The 15,943-nt window shown below is 41.0% G+C and overlaps 1 protein-coding gene across 1 annotated transcript in view; it reads right to left on the minus strand.

Annotated features, from left to right (window-relative positions):
* Positions 1-15,583, minus strand: part of LOC115224236 (cytochrome P450 4F22) — a 39,744-nt gene extending 24,161 nt beyond the window's left edge. Inside the window, exon 1 of the mRNA XM_029795025.2 lies at positions 15,331-15,583. The gene's annotated coding sequence lies outside the window, so the exon portion shown is untranslated. The remainder of the gene's footprint in view (positions 1-15,330) is intronic.
* Between the last annotated feature and the right edge of the window lie 360 nt (positions 15,584-15,943).

Raw genomic sequence — 15,943 nt, forward strand, 5'->3', positions numbered from 1 at the left:
CAGAGGTAAAATGATATTTTCTCGACTGACAATTGGATTGTTGACAATATTTGGCATACCTGCTTCCAGAGTCTCAAGTATGGGCCACTCCTTCTGGTTCCAGTGCTTTTCTTAAGCTTGGTTGTCCCACATGCAAAGACAGCATGGAGACTTTGTCAATCGGCTTTGTTGAGCCAGGAGGAAGTTAACCATTTGGAGGTTCATGCAAATTGTCCAGTTGTGCTCCTAGTATGTTTGTAGGTCAATCAGAGTTTTAATGTCATTGTGCTCCTCTCATAAATACAAAGAATGACCAACTGGACATTGCCATTATTGAATAGAACACACTTTAGACTGTGCTTAGAACTATTGAGAAATAATCGCCAATTATTTGGATTGAACAATGGAATCCTTAATGCCTGAAGAAGACCTGAGAATTTTTGACAATAAACAAACTTATTCTCCTCTGTAAAAAATCCACACGAAAACCTGCTCTCGCTTTTGGAAGTATGAAACTTTTGTTGTATGGCTCAGTAGACTCTTTTCTTGCAACTTGGAGGCTAACACTTCTGCTGCTTTTTAGGAGAGGCCCAAATCACACACAAGATCATTCAGCTCAGGCTGAGGAGTTGATGACTCTGGGGTGTCATAAGAAGGATCACCAGATTCTGAAAGTATTTCTTAACTTTCATCATCCTGGTCGCTACCTGCATCGTCAGATGGAGAAAATCATTTAAAAACTGGAATTGGTAGCTCATCAGAGTGCAGAGTAGGTTGGATTGTTGAGGGAATACTAGGATGTGAGATTTTTTGTCTGTTTTCCTTGCTAACACCCTTCGTATTGACCAGTCAAAAATAGCAGTCACTTATGTGATCCTCCGGTTCTTACCAGGCCATGGGAATTCCAAAAGGAAAGCCCTTGTATTACCTTTTTCTCCAGTTACTCAGCATTTCCTCGCATTTATGATACACAATACGTGGAACCCATTTTTCGTCTTGAACACCAAGAGTAAGTCCCAGGCATGCTTTATAAGCATGTCTCACAAATGATGCTATATTGCGCCTTTGACGAATAAGAGAAAGCATCCGGCTTGTTCATACATTGATGTCTCTTTGTAGCCATGATTAGATCTAAGAGAGAAACAAAACAATGTTAATATCTCTGTTGATAACATAAATGTTTAATTAATTAATTAGACCGCAAACAGCTAGAATGCGAAACTTAAATTTGCATGAAAACTAGAACATGTAGAACATAACCGTTTCCAGATTTAAATCCAGCAGATTAAAAACAGTCAGAATTAGTAAGAAAAATCTTATGCAACTGAGATTTCGGAAAAATTTGTTGTCTTGTGTAATTGAAGTATAATTAGCTTGTTGTGTTAATTCTATGAAGAATCTATCAATCAAGATGACAATTTAGGGCAATAAATTGTATTTCAACATTGCAAATTAACAAAACATGGGGCTAATGCAGAATCGCACCTCTCCTTGAAAAATGCATTTTTTTGAAAAATTTTTTCTGATTCCCACGTTGGAAATTACGAATATGCAAAAATAAATAAATAAATAAATATTTATCTCCCCCACACACACAAACAATTTAAAATTTTGATTTTGTTTACTTTAAAGAGATCGTAGCGAATTGACGAACATATGCAAATCGAAATAAATTACAGACAAAAACATTAAAGTGAAAAAAATTTGTCTTTTACTTGTGTTTGCCTTAAATAATAAACACCAATAATAAATCTGTGAACGAGATGTAAACAGTAACTGCAGGACAATGTGAGGTATATTTGCCATCTCAATATGGCAAACCACTAAGGGTGGGTGTTACTACCTCGTTCAGAGATTTATTATTGCTTGTATACACTTTTTCGAGATCAGTGATGAAAAGTTACTGGAAAAAGGATATAAATATTTGCATTGGGAACTCCTTTCATCGAAAACCGGTGATTGTCATGCGCTGATGACGGATCAATACCCAGAAACGTATCACTTAGGTTGATGAGGGAAGGATGACCTCCCTTTGCAAATACCATAAGAGCACAGAAAGTGTGTCAATAGCCAGCTGGAGACGATGATCTCCTGGGGCTAAAAGCTACAGTAATACCCACCCTTAGTGGTTAGCCATATTGAGATGGCTAGTATACCTCACATAAATAAACACCATTTTATGAGAAACAATGTTTAATAATTAAAGTTATAAAGTTTAATAAGGGGCTCAAATTTCACCCCCTTCCCCCCAATTTTAAATTTTGAACTTTTCCATCCATTTATTTATTTGTGTCTGTTTATCCCCGTCCATTTAATCATAAAATATATTTGTCAACTAAATGTGGCGGTCCTCTAGAGGATGGTGTTACTGTTGTTTTTAGCCCCAGGAAGGCATTCATATCTATCTCTTTATACACATATCCTTTTGCTTATTGAATTGAAAATTTTGAAAACGTGGTTTCTTGCATATTCGGAATCTCCATCATAGGAAAAGTTTCGGATCTTTTCAGTTTGAACGGCAGTTTTTTCTAGTGGTGTCATATGAAACTGTCACCCATAATTATGACCCCAGAATCGATCTATTGCATTACAACCTGTTTTACGGTTAGGGGTGGGGGAAGGGTATCTTTTTTTCTTCACAAATGTAAATAAACCCAATCTGTTTCTTAAACGAGGGACATTTTCATACGGCACAGAATGTTTTCACCTCAATAGACGTCATTGATTGGTTGAAATTGCAGCAATTGAAGAAAAAAACAACAAATATCTTACAAACTATAGAATTTTCTCAATAAAGCCAAGAGAAAAAGATGTTTTATAAACACATTCTACCAGTATACGAAGTTTAAAAGTCTTTAGTTACCTAGAAATTGTGTTACAAAGTGCCGTTCAAACCGAAAAGATCCGACGTTTCCGGCTAATATTGTAAACATTAACCAAAGGAAATACTAAAAATACTTTTTCAAAGACTGTCTCTCCTCTCATCGAGCCTACATTTTCTTTTCCCCGACGTTTTTTTTTTTTGCATTCCCCCATTTCAGCACCAAAATAACGAAAGAAAGAAACAAGAAAACAGAAAGACGAGTGAATGCAGGGTCGAGCAGCCAGGCATCCGCACCAGCATCGCTTGATATTTGAGTGGCATATATTAACGATGTCAACCAATTTATTGCGTTCCCTCGTCTAAAGTCTCAAAATGTCACTAGTTGCAAATAAAAAATGGAATTCACCGACAAGTTTGACCTTTACACATTTACGAACTCCAATTTTATTTAGCTTTGGTCTTTGTACTTTTCCTCAACATTTTTTTAAAAGTTGATTTAGAATTAAAAATATCAAGGAAAAACAATTTGTGTGTGGGTGTCTGTTTTTTTTTTTTTTCAGAAAGCGTTGAGCATAATTGGCTAATTAATTACCGTGCTTAGTTTGCATGGTTGAAAACACCCACCACCACCACCACCATCAGTTTGAAACTTGTTTTGCCGGGCGAAATGCTTAGCCGTATTTCGTCTGTCTTTACGTTGTGAGTTCAAATTCCGTCGAGATCGACTTTGCCTTTCATCCTTTCGGGGTCGATAAATTAAGTACCAGTTACGCACTGGGGTCGATGTAATCGACTCAATACCTATGTCTGTCCTTGTTTGTCCCCTCTATGTTTAGCCCCTTGTGGGTAATAAAGAAATAGAAATAGGTATTTCGTCTGCGTTACGTTGTGAGTTCAAATTCCGCCGAGGTCGACTTTGCCTTTCATCCTTTCGGGGTCGATAAATTAAGTACCAGTTACGCACTGGGGTCGATGTAATCGACTCAATACCTATGTCTGTCCTTGTTTGTCCCCTCTATGTTTAGCCCCTTGTGGGTAATAAAGAAATAGAAATAGGTATTTCGTCTGCGTTACGTTGTGAGTTCAAATTCCGCCGAGGTCGACTTTGCCTTTCATCCTTTCGGGGTCGATAAATTAAGTACCAGTTACGCACTGGGGTCGATGTAATCGACTTAATACCTATGTCTGTCCTTGTTTGTCCCCTCTATGTTTAGCCCCTTGTGGGTAATAAAGAAATAGAAATAGGTATTTCGTCTGCGTTACGTTGTGAGTTCAAATTCCGCCGAGGTCGACTTTGCCTTTCATCCTTTCGGGGTCGATAAATTAAGTACCAGTTACGCACTGGGGTCGATGTAATCGACTTAATACCTATGTCTGTCCTTGTTTGTCCCCTCTATGTTTAGCCCCTTGTGGGTAATAAAGAAATAGAAATAGGTATTTCGTCTGCGTTACGTTGTGAGTTCAAATTCCGCCGAGGTCGACTTTGCCTTTCATCCTTTCGGGGTCGATAAATTAAGTACCAGTTACGTACTGGGGTCGATGTAATCGACTTAATACCTATGTCTGTCCTTGTTTGTCCCCTCTGTGTTTAGCCCCTTGTGGGTAATAAAGAAATAGGTTTTTCGTCTGTCTTTACGTTGTGAGTTCAAATTCCGTCGAGACCGACTTTGCCTTTCATCCTTTCGGGGTCGATGAATTAAGTACCAGTTGCGTATTGGGGATTGATCTAATCGACTGCCCTCCCTCCCCCAAAATGTTGAGCCTTGTGCCAAGAATAGAAAAGAATCGTTGGTTCGTAGGACAAAACGTTCGACGGTATTTCTTCCGACTCTCTATGTTCTCAGTTGAGATTCTACCGCGCTGGACCTTGCCTTTCGTCCATCCGAAGATCCTGAAACCAAGTACAGGTCAAATATTGAAGTCAATGCTATCAACTGACCCCGCCACTACTTAAGAAGAGGGAACTCGACGCGCGCACCCGCGCCAGTCAGCAGAGGGACGCACGCACGCACGCACGCGCGCAAGTCAGTGGCATCCGCGATACAAAAAACAAAAACTTTTCACATGTATAAACATGTGTAAACTGTAAATCGGGGGTGGAGGGTATTTTGTGTGCTGCCATCATACTCTCGAATCTGCTTTTTGCATTTTTCCAGGAACATTCAACTGAGTTTCTTTGTAAAACTGGGGATGGATATTTTCAGAACATTCTAAAACAGCTTTCAGATCGGGTAGTGACCAACGAATTTCCCGGACAGCGAGAATAGTTCTCTCCTGCTGACGTTGGTACCCATCTCTGGCATCTCATTCCAGCCTCCGAAACACCAACACTCCTCTTCTGACTCTTTGAAGCTTAAGCCCCACTGCAGCTCCTCCAGCCATTGGCTCCGCTGGCTTCGCAATCAGCCCGAATTCCTTCAGATGTCTCACAACCTCTGTGGCAGGCACTATGGTCTCGTCCACTAAGATGTCATCTGCATAGGAACTGGTGGCCCTTCTTATCCTGTCAACCTTTCCCAGGATCTTCGGCGCAGAGTTCATCCGGAAACCCAGCCTTGTCAGACAATATGTCCGGCCCTTGTCTCGCACCAGCCGAGACTTCCACAGTTTGTCCTTCACATGGAACGGCAAATATGCCGACTTCAAGTCGACAATCGTCGCTGCCTCAGTTGATTATCTCCCTACGCGCAGCGTCTCACTGCAGACATCAGTCGCCTCACCACATGTGTGGCACGATACATGGCCATTCATCTCCCGAAGTCCAGTACCGGTCAGACTTTGCTCTTTGTTGGCTGCACCACTGCCATTAGACATAGCACTCCGCTCGCCACCTCCTCCTTCCACGAGATAAGGACACCTTCCTTAATCCACCTCTTCTTCAAACTCGATCCTGACATGTCCTTTCAGGGTCTGCTCGTACCAGCTCTGACCATCAGACGCAGCCGAAAATCCTTGTCTTCAATGGTGTAGGCAGTGTAGCCCCTCGCGGAGCTCTGCTCCCTCTTGTTATATAATCATCACAACAAACATGAACAATCAACGTCGCCCATTGTCTCCCTTGATAAAAGGACTTTCACTTTGTTTCCCGCCAAAACAATTAACTTGTACAACAACGGCAGTCGAATAAAGTATCTCGTATCGTTAACACGTTGTTTCAGTCTCTCTCATTTTCTTAATCTTTCATGCTAAATACTCACTACTTCCTTTAATACTCAATACTATATATATATAACAACAACATGGTGTCAGAATACTAAAAGAACCCAAAATACAGAAACCAAAGGAAAAAAGAAGTTGAAATCATACTTCAAAGACGAAATGGAAAATTTACCGCATCCAAAAGACCTAGACTTTAATCAGGAAAATCTAGCCGCAGCATGGAAAAAGTGGAAAAAAGAATTCAATCTCTTTTTGATAGCAACAGAAAGTGACATGAAGCCAGACAAAGTAAAAACTTCAATGTTTTTAACTTGCATCGGTTCTAAAGGCCGAGATATCCATTCCACACTGGATTTCGATTCACCCGACGAAGAAATGAACCTTCAGACAGTAATCGAAAAATTCGATGCATATTGTGAACCCAGGAAAAACATAACTTTCCTAAGACACAAATTCTTCACATGTGGACAAGCGGAACATCAAAAATTCGATGAGTACGTAGTAGAGTTGCGCCAAAAGGCACAACAGTGCGAATTCGGCAACCTCACAGACAGTCTCACCAAAGATATTCTGATATGTGGAATCAGAGACATGAGATTAAGAGAAAGATTATTGAGAGAACCAAATTTAGACCTACAAAAAACAATTCAAGCAGGTCAGAGTGCAGAGCAAACACGACTCCAATCAAGGATGCTAAATGCCACATCCGAAACAAGAGATAACGAAATCTCGAGGGTATATAGTCAACACGACAGAAAAGGCGCCAAAACCCAAATAACCCGCCATATGCAATCCAGACATCAAAACGAACAAGGCGGAAGTGACAGAAAGCCCGCGAAGTTTCAAGCGCCAAGTCAACACTACGTCACTAACTGTCACTATTGTGGTTATAATCACAAAAGAAATAAATGCCCAGCATTTCACAAGACATGTGAAAAATGCAAGAAACAAGGACACTATGCAAAAATGTGCAAATCAAGAAAATTTGTACATAACGTAGAGATACATACCGACGATGAATCAGATGACGATACACATGTACTCGAAATGATCACTGCAAATAATTCCCGCGTGCACAAAATCGAAAAGTTCAAGACTCCAAAAGACATTTGGACGGTCGAACTAAAAGTGAACAACTCGAATGTAACATTCAAAATAGATACAGGAGCAGACGTAACCGTACTGCCATTCAGAGAATATAGAAATATAATTCCAAAACCACAACTGCAAAAAACCTCAACTCGATTATCAGCTTACAATAACACAGCTATAAAAGTGCTAGGAAAATGCACAGCAGTCATTAAATACAAAGAATTATCAAAGCAAATAAAATTCATTGTTGCAAAAACAAACTCGCACGCAGTTATAGATGCAAAGACAGCTAAAGATCTGAACCTGATTCAGAGAATTTCAAAAATAAATTCGTCGAACACAAACGACATATTAGAAAAATATGAAGACTGTTTCGGAGAAATCGGCACTTTGTCAATAACACATCATATCACAGTGGATCCACAAATAACTCCTGTAATTCATCCACCAAGATCGGTTCCTTTTTCTATAAAAGAAAAACTCAACAAAGAATTAAAAAGAATGACAGAATTAGATATCATAAAACCTGTTAGTGAACCTACAGACTGGGTAAATTCCCTAGTCATCGTTGAAAAAGCGAACGGAAAACTCCGACTCTGTTTAGACCCCAAGAATCTAAACAAAGCCATAAAAAGGCAACATTTCAAACTCCCTACAGCGGAGGACATTTTTGCACAAATGCATAACCCTAAATATTTTTCAAAACTAGATGCATCTAATGGATACTGGCAAATTCCAGTTGACGAAGAAAGCTCCCATCTTTTAACGTTCAACACACCTTTTGGAAGGTATCGCTTCACACGACTACCCTTTGGAATTCACAGCGCCAGTGAAGTTTTCCAAAAAGAAATTTCAAAAATAATAGAGGGCATAGAAGGAGCAAGAAATTCACAGGATGACATCATAATCTGGTCCAACACTTTAGAAGAACACACAAATAGACTACAACAAGTTTTCGATCGAATCCGAAAGCACGGATTAAAGTTAAATAAATCAAAGTGTATCTTCTATGAATCACAAATCAAGTACCTTGGGCATATATTAACCAGCGAAGGGATAAAACAAGATCCAACCAAAGTACAAGCAATCATTCACATGCCACTGCCAACAAGTAAAAAAGAATTACAAAGATTCCTAGGTATGACAAATTACCTATGTAAATTTTTATCTAATTACTCCGAAGTCACAGCACCATTGCGCCAGCTTCTACAGAGTGACACGTTATGGTCATTCGACAAACCACAAATCGAAGCAATAAAAAAGCTAAAAGAAATGATTACCAGAAAACCAGTGCTACAATTTTATGATCCAGATCTACCAATAAAAATAACTACAGATGCTAGTAAGCATGGGCTCGGAGCGATACTTGAGCAGAAACACAACGAAAGATGGCTATCTGTTTCGTTTGCATCTCGTGCAACAACTCAAGCGGAACAAAACTACTGTCCGATAGAGAGCGAAGCTCTCAGTATAGTTTTCGCATGCAAGAAATTTCATCAGTTTATATACGGAACTCATTTCAGAATCGAAAATGACCATAAACCGTTGAAGCAAATATTCAAAAAATCGATCACTAAATGCCCCCCCAGAATCCAAAGATTTCTACTAACATTACAAAGATATGATTTTGATCTAAACCACATACCTGGTAAAGAATCAATTGTTGCAGATACCCTATCACGTGCATACCTTGAGCAAAATACTCCAGAAGTATCAGACGAAGATATGAAATCGCACATTCATGCAGTAATAAAAAATTACCCCATAACCGACACTAAATTAAAAGAGTATAAAGAAGCCACTGCAGACGACCCGTCTCTACAGACACTCGTCACATATACAAGAACAGAATGGCCCCCAAAAGACAAAATACCAATAAACATCAAACCATTCGTATCTGTTCGTGATGAAATATCAATCGTCAATGGTCTCGTTCTAAAAGGTTCAAGAATAATTGTACCTAAGTCATTACGTAGAGAAGCTCTACAGGAAATACATACCGGACACATGGGTATCGAAAAATGCATAGAGAGAGCGAAGGAATGTATATACTGGCCCGGCATTAACGCTCAAATCAAAGACATGATTAACACATGCTCATACTGCATTGACTACAAAAATCAACAAGCAGCCGAACCACTAATAAATCATGAAATACCTACTACACCATGGACCAAAGTGGGTACAGACGTATTTTACCTGTCTGGAAATTCGTATGTCACAATTATTGACTATACAACAAGATTTTTTGATCTACACGAAATAAATGATTGCCAGTCAAAAACCGTAATCAAAAAATTAAAAGAAACTTTTGCTAAATTCGGAATTCCGCAAACAGTTGTAAGTGACAACGGTCCAGAATTCAATTCGGCTGAATTCAAAATATTTGCAAAAAATTGGCATTTTCATCACACGAAGACAAGCCCGCATTATCATCAAGCGAATGGCATGTTTGAGAGAAATATACAGACAATAAAAAAGACGCTAAAAAAGGCATTCAAAAGTGACGAAGAACCTCAGTTAGCGCTCTTAGCATTACGCACGACTAAATTACAAAATGGTGCACCATCCCCTGCAAATCAAATAATGAATAGAACATTGCGAACAAATCTCCCAAACATACTACACGACAAAATTGGTATCAGGCCTCACGAAAAGAAGAAATCAAACATTACAACAGAACTCCCAGAGTTAAAACCACACGACACGGTTAGAATTAAGTTTAACAACAATTGGTTTAGAAGGGGCAAAATAATTAAAAAACTAGAGCAACCTCGTTCATACTTAGTAATAACAGAGGAAGGAAATACAGTCAAACGAAATAGACAACATATTCTTAAAACAAACGAACACGTTCGCATAACAGAAGAATTAGATTATGAAAATATATTTCCAAAGTCAACAAACACGCATGAAAAAACAAAAACAGCACAACTACAGAATTCAACACTACAAAATAATAAAACCACAAAAAGTGGACGACGAATAATTATTCCCTGTAGATACAGATGATATAAAAAAAAATTTAAAAAAAAAAAAAAAAGGAAGATGTTATATAATCATCACAACAAACATGAACAATCAACGTCGCCCATTGTCTCCCTTGATAAAAGGACTTTCACTTTGTTTCCCGCCAAAACAATTAACTTGTACAACAACGGCAGTCGAATAAAGTATCTCGTATCGTTAACACGTTGTTTCAGTCTCTCTCATTTTCTTAATCTTTCATACTAAATACTCACTACTTCCTTTAATACTCAATACTATATATATATAACAACAACACCTCTCACATTTCTGATTCACAGCGCACGACGCCTCCACGGCACCAAACGAAACCATATCTCCTCCAACACTAACACCTCCAAGGAGGTCGATCGCGTCCATCCCCATTATCATATCAATGCCGTCAACCACGTGGTCGACCACGATCGCCCACAGCCTTAGCGTTGTGCCTCGCACCGCCACCTCCACGTCGCTGCTACTCAAGCATTCGATTTCGCTGCCGTCGCCCACCCGAACACTACTTGTCCCCTTCCATTTCTTTGTCACCCTCAGGGCCACAAGAAACGTCGTGCAGTCAGTGTCCACGAGAGCCTTGAACGTGTTTTCTCTGACTACCTCAACGACAGACAGCGACTGCGCAAGCGCCTCTACTCGTTCGCGGGGGAAGTTTGAGTGGTAGTAACTTCCCCGTAGCCTTTTCCCTGGCCGCCGTTTCAGGCGATATGTCCAGTCTGTTTGCACCGGTAGCAAACTGGTCTGGGTTCCGCGCAGTCCCTCGCTATGTACGACGCATGGCACTTAAAAAACCGACCTGTGAATGGCCGCTGTCGTTCCACAGCAGGTTTCGTTTCGTCTGTCACCGGTCGCCGCGCAGCGTCGAGGGCTTCTGCAACCGCCATCACCACTGCCTTCCGCCCGGCGTTTTGTGTTAACACGCGGGCTTGAATGATGAGCTTGCTCATCGCCATTTTATTGCCGCCTGGCAATTGTTGTAGCCGCACTGACACGTCGTCGGGAAAGCCATTCACAAAAGCCAGTCGCGCTACCTTCTCCGGACCCTCTCCGGTGAGAACGGAAAGCCCAGCCAGCCTCCATACTTCCGCAGCATATTCGTCAACCTGATCCTCTGTCCATCTGACCGCTCCCAGTTTAGCAAAGCCGGTGTACTCCCCCTCTGTTTAAGCCTCTCTCAAGCGCTGCTCGATCCTTGCCGCGCCCAGTTGTTCTTCTTCATTCATTTCAAGGTGCAGTGCCAGCGTGCTCCCCTTCAAATACAGCACCATAAGGTTTGCTACATTTTCGATGCCTTGTAGCCTGGCCACAACGTTGACCTTTCGAATCCAAACTGATGATATTACAGCCGATCCTTATCTTCGCTGCCATTGTATGTTAGGGGACAGCGACGTTTGTATATGATTGCCGAAACAGCTTATCGTACGTGGGAAATAAAAAGAGGTTCACCTACCTTGCTCTCGTCGACTGCCTGTCTAGTAGTAATCTCTCCGACGATCCTGCTCTACCCCTGTCACCCAGTATAAGTAGTTGCTATCTGACCCACCCGGGAGCGAATTCCCTTACGTCTGTTCGCGATGCCTCCGGCGGGCAAAGAGAGAGCGACGCTCGCCTCTCTCCCCCACTTCCCCTCTCGCGCTTCCTCTCCCGGTCAGCCCCTTGACCATTGACGTCGTGACCCTCTTCTTCCGGCTCATCCCCACAGTAAGTAAAGAGCGTAGTTGTGAGCGTCATCGACAAAATTAGCTGATGGGAGGTACAACTTGCATCACCAGCATGGTTTTTGTTCTCAGACATCCCCAAGATAAGTGCAGAGAAGGTCAATGGTAAGCAGAAAAGGTCAATGGTAAATCCTTGAACGTCGTGGAGTTCACCCTCCCCAATTCTTCAGCGTGAGCATCCGAATACATGGTCAGGTACAGCAACGATCTTTCTGAGCCTTTCCCTCTTAGCAACAGTGGGAGGCTGTGTCCTAGCGCCGACTCTTTTCATCTTCAGTGTGATGTTCTAACAAGCAACCGAAGACCATGATGATGAAGATGGCATCTTCATGCGGTACTGATGGCAACCTCTTCAACCTGAGGCGCCGGCAAACACACCAAAACACTGAAACAACCCAACCATGAGTTACTTTTGCAGACGATGATGCCCTTGTTGCCCAGAGACATCCCTGAAACGCATCAGCTCTTGCTTTGAAGACGCTACTTGGTACTTTCATCCAGATATCAGTTTAAAGACAACAGAATTTCTCCATCAATCCGCACCACTGCAGGAATACCGCCCCCCCTCACACCACCATCGGGGAGACTGAACTAAAGATAGTCAACCGGTGCATCTACCGAGAGTAAGCCATCTTGCCAAAATTAACAAGGAAGTTGACAACAAACTGGCCAAGGCGAACAGTGTATTCGGAAGTCTGTAGTAAAAGAGCCCGGAAAAATAACCATCAAAAGAAAGGGACCCAAATCAGTGTGTCAAAGCCATCGTTCTAATCACGCTCTTGTATGGTTCAGAGTCGTGGGTCATCTATTGGCACCACCTGTGACTCCTTCAGCGATTCCATCAGGAACGGTAGGAATAGTGTCTATAGTGGAACGGATTATTATTATCATTTTGAAGGCGGCGAGCTGGCAGAATCGTTAGCACGCCGGGCGAAATGCTTAGCGGTATTTCGTTTGTTGCTACGTTCTAAGTTCAAATTCCGCCGAGGTCGACTTTGCCTTTCATCCTTTCGGAGTCCATGAAAAAAATTACCAGTTAAGTACTGAGGTTGACATAATCAACTATCCCCTCGCCCAATTTCAAGTCTTCTGCCTATTATTATTATTATTATTATTATTATTATTATTAAGGCGGCGTGCGGGCAGAATCGTTAACACGCTGTGCGAAATGCTGCTAAGCATTTCGCCCTTTCGTCTTTACGTTCTGAGTTCAAAAGCCGCCTTTCATCTTTTCAGGGTCGATAAATAAAGTACCAGTGAGACACTGAGGTCGACGTAATCGATTAGCCCCCTTCTCCAAAATTGCAGGCCTTGTGCATATAATAGAAAGGATTATTATTATTCAATATTTGGTAGTTTCAAGCAAATCTCTACAACTCCCGTGTTGCTAAGGTGTGTGCAGCATTGTATGTTCTTTTCTGATGTTGGGAAGTGCAAACTTTCCCCGTTATTGTATTGCATCAATATTTGTTTTGTTATGGCGTGTGGTTGCAGTGTTTGTGTGTTAGTGTTTACGCGGGGCGTTGTGTGTAATGCGAGTTGTGTTCTCCTGTTGGGTATCTGCCCTGTAGAGTGCATGTTGTGGTAGTTACTCTCTTTACTCTTACTGTTTTACCTGTTTCGGTCATTTGACTGCGGCCATGCTGGAGCACCGCCTTTAGTCGAGCAAATCGACCCCGGGACTTATTCTTTGTAAGCCCAGTACTTATTCTATCGGTCTCTTTTTGCCGAACCGCTAAGTGACGGGGACATAAACACACCAGCATCGATTATCAAGCGATGTTGTGGGGACAAACACAGACACACAAACACAAACATATATATATACATATATACGACGGGCTTCTTTCAGTTTCCGTCTACCAAATCCACTCACAAGGCTTTGGTCGGTCCGAGTCTATAGTAGAAGGTGCCACGCAGTGGAACTGAACCCGGAACCATGTGGTTGGTAAGCAAGCTACTTTCCACACAGCCACTCCTGCGCCTGATGTTTATTTTATTGGATATTTTCTACATAGAGTCTGTGTTGTGTTTGTTTCGGTTGTATTATTGAATTGATAATAGAAGGGCTATTTTTAGGATTGTGTGTAGTGTATGACCCGAGCAACAACAACAGCAACAACAAGTAGTAAACGAATATAAAAAGACAAGATGCGCGCTGGTGAACGGGGGAGAGGACTCGGAAAATTCACATCGGGGATGTTCCGAGGCCTCTCACCACTTCACCATCCGTCGGCGAAATTTTTTTTCTTCATATTCGTTTATTACACATTATTTTACACTTGGTACACCATTTTTTTCTTCAATTTTTGTGACGGGGGTGGGGTACAGACTCGGATAATTCACACGATCCAGTAACCCGGTTACAAAATTGAAAAAAAAAAAGTTGTTTACTAAGTGTAAAATAATGTGTAATAAACGAATATGAAGAAAAAAAATTTCACCGACGGATGGGGAAGTGGTGAGAGGCCTCGGAACATTCCCGATGTGAATTTTCCGAGTCCTCTCCCCCGTTCGCCAGCGCGCATCTTGTCTTTTTATATTCGTTTACTACTTGTTGTTGTACATCTGTTGCACTTTTTTTTGCTCGGGTCAAACACTTTAGTTTAACCGTTAATTATCACTGGCCGTGTTTTCAGCTTCATGTCCCACATCGCGTAGACTTCAATTTCGAGGTAATTTATACCTAAACGATGAATACACTTACTTTGAAGTGGTTGTCAATGCTGTGTGTGTGGTGTGTGTGTGTTGGGGAGAATAACAGTAAAGAAAAAGCTTGATATCCCCTGGTTTACACACACACACACACACACACACAAACACACACACGCACAGAGCAGTAAGTGAAATGATGTGGGACTGTAGGGAAGAGGTTAGGGTGTTCCTGCGCGAAAGGGTTGTTTACAGGGCATGTTTTGTCTCAACTCCCCAACATTAAGCCTCTCCGAACTTCACACATTCCAAGTCGCGAATATATTTTAGGAACCACCACGAGAGAGAGAGAGAGAGAGAGAGAGAGAGAGAGAGAGAGAGAGAGAGAGAGAGAGAGAGAGAGAGAGAGAGAGAGAGAGAGAGAGAGAGAGAGTCTTAATTACGATGATAATGGAATCTGATGTGAAAAAAATAGTCGTTGGTGAGGTGGTGGATAATTTCCATACCGACTCAAAACTTATGAGGAAACAAAGTCGAGATGTATGAATTATCTGACCCCCATCCCAAAGTTTTTCACACCAAATTCCAACATAATCGTAATCTACATCATCTGAAGCGCGTTTGTTGACAATTTCTATTTTTCAGAAAGTTGAAAGACAACACAGTTGAGGTCCGGGAATTATTGAAACTCGTCTCTCCTCAATCTTCGAAAAAGGTTTTACAACAAATTCCGACATAACTAAAATGTATCTGTGGAAAACTTTCAGAAAGTTATGAAGAAATAAAATCGTTGGGATGAAGGAGGATGCAATAATTCGTTAATTTGCAAAGAAAGAAAGAAAAAAAACCAGGAATTTGAAAAAAGAAAATAATGTATGAAAATACCTTCTATGTCATGAAATATTCCAAAGTTCTATTCTGAAAATAAGTTGGCTCTCGACAAATCATTGTCTGTTTACTTGACACAAAATGCAAAATTCTGTGAGTGAGTGAGAGTGTGAGTGAGTGAGTGAGAGAATGAATAAGTGAGAGAAACACACACACACACATACGCACATAAAAAAGGATGGAAGAATGTAGAAGAGAATCGTCGTTGGTATTCAGGGGTTTCGAAATTGGATTAAAACAACATTTTATTTAGCACTTTCGTCCTCATCAAGGCTTCATCACGAATAATTTTTATAGAAAACTCACACCTTTTTCATGCATCTATGTTAGTTGAAAAGACAAAAAACTGGAGTTGAATTTTTCTTGTTTAGCAATGAGAATATCTTGGGTGTTCAGATGTTCTTTGTTATTTTCAGTATATATGTGGGTAGAAAGCGGTAAGCTGGCATAGATTTTCGTTTGTTTTCGTCCGGGAAAGTTTTTTTTTTTTAATGAGAATTTCTGATGCTGTTAGGAACATACTTGTTACACGTTTAGTTTCGGAAGAAAAATAGTCAATGGAATGTAGTTCCATTGCCTTTCGGTGCAGATACATATACATACATACATA

Source organism: Octopus sinensis, linkage group LG25 (genome assembly GCF_006345805.1).
Source record: "Octopus sinensis linkage group LG25, ASM634580v1, whole genome shotgun sequence".
NCBI classification, from domain to species: Eukaryota; Metazoa; Mollusca; class Cephalopoda; order Octopoda; family Octopodidae; genus Octopus; species Octopus sinensis.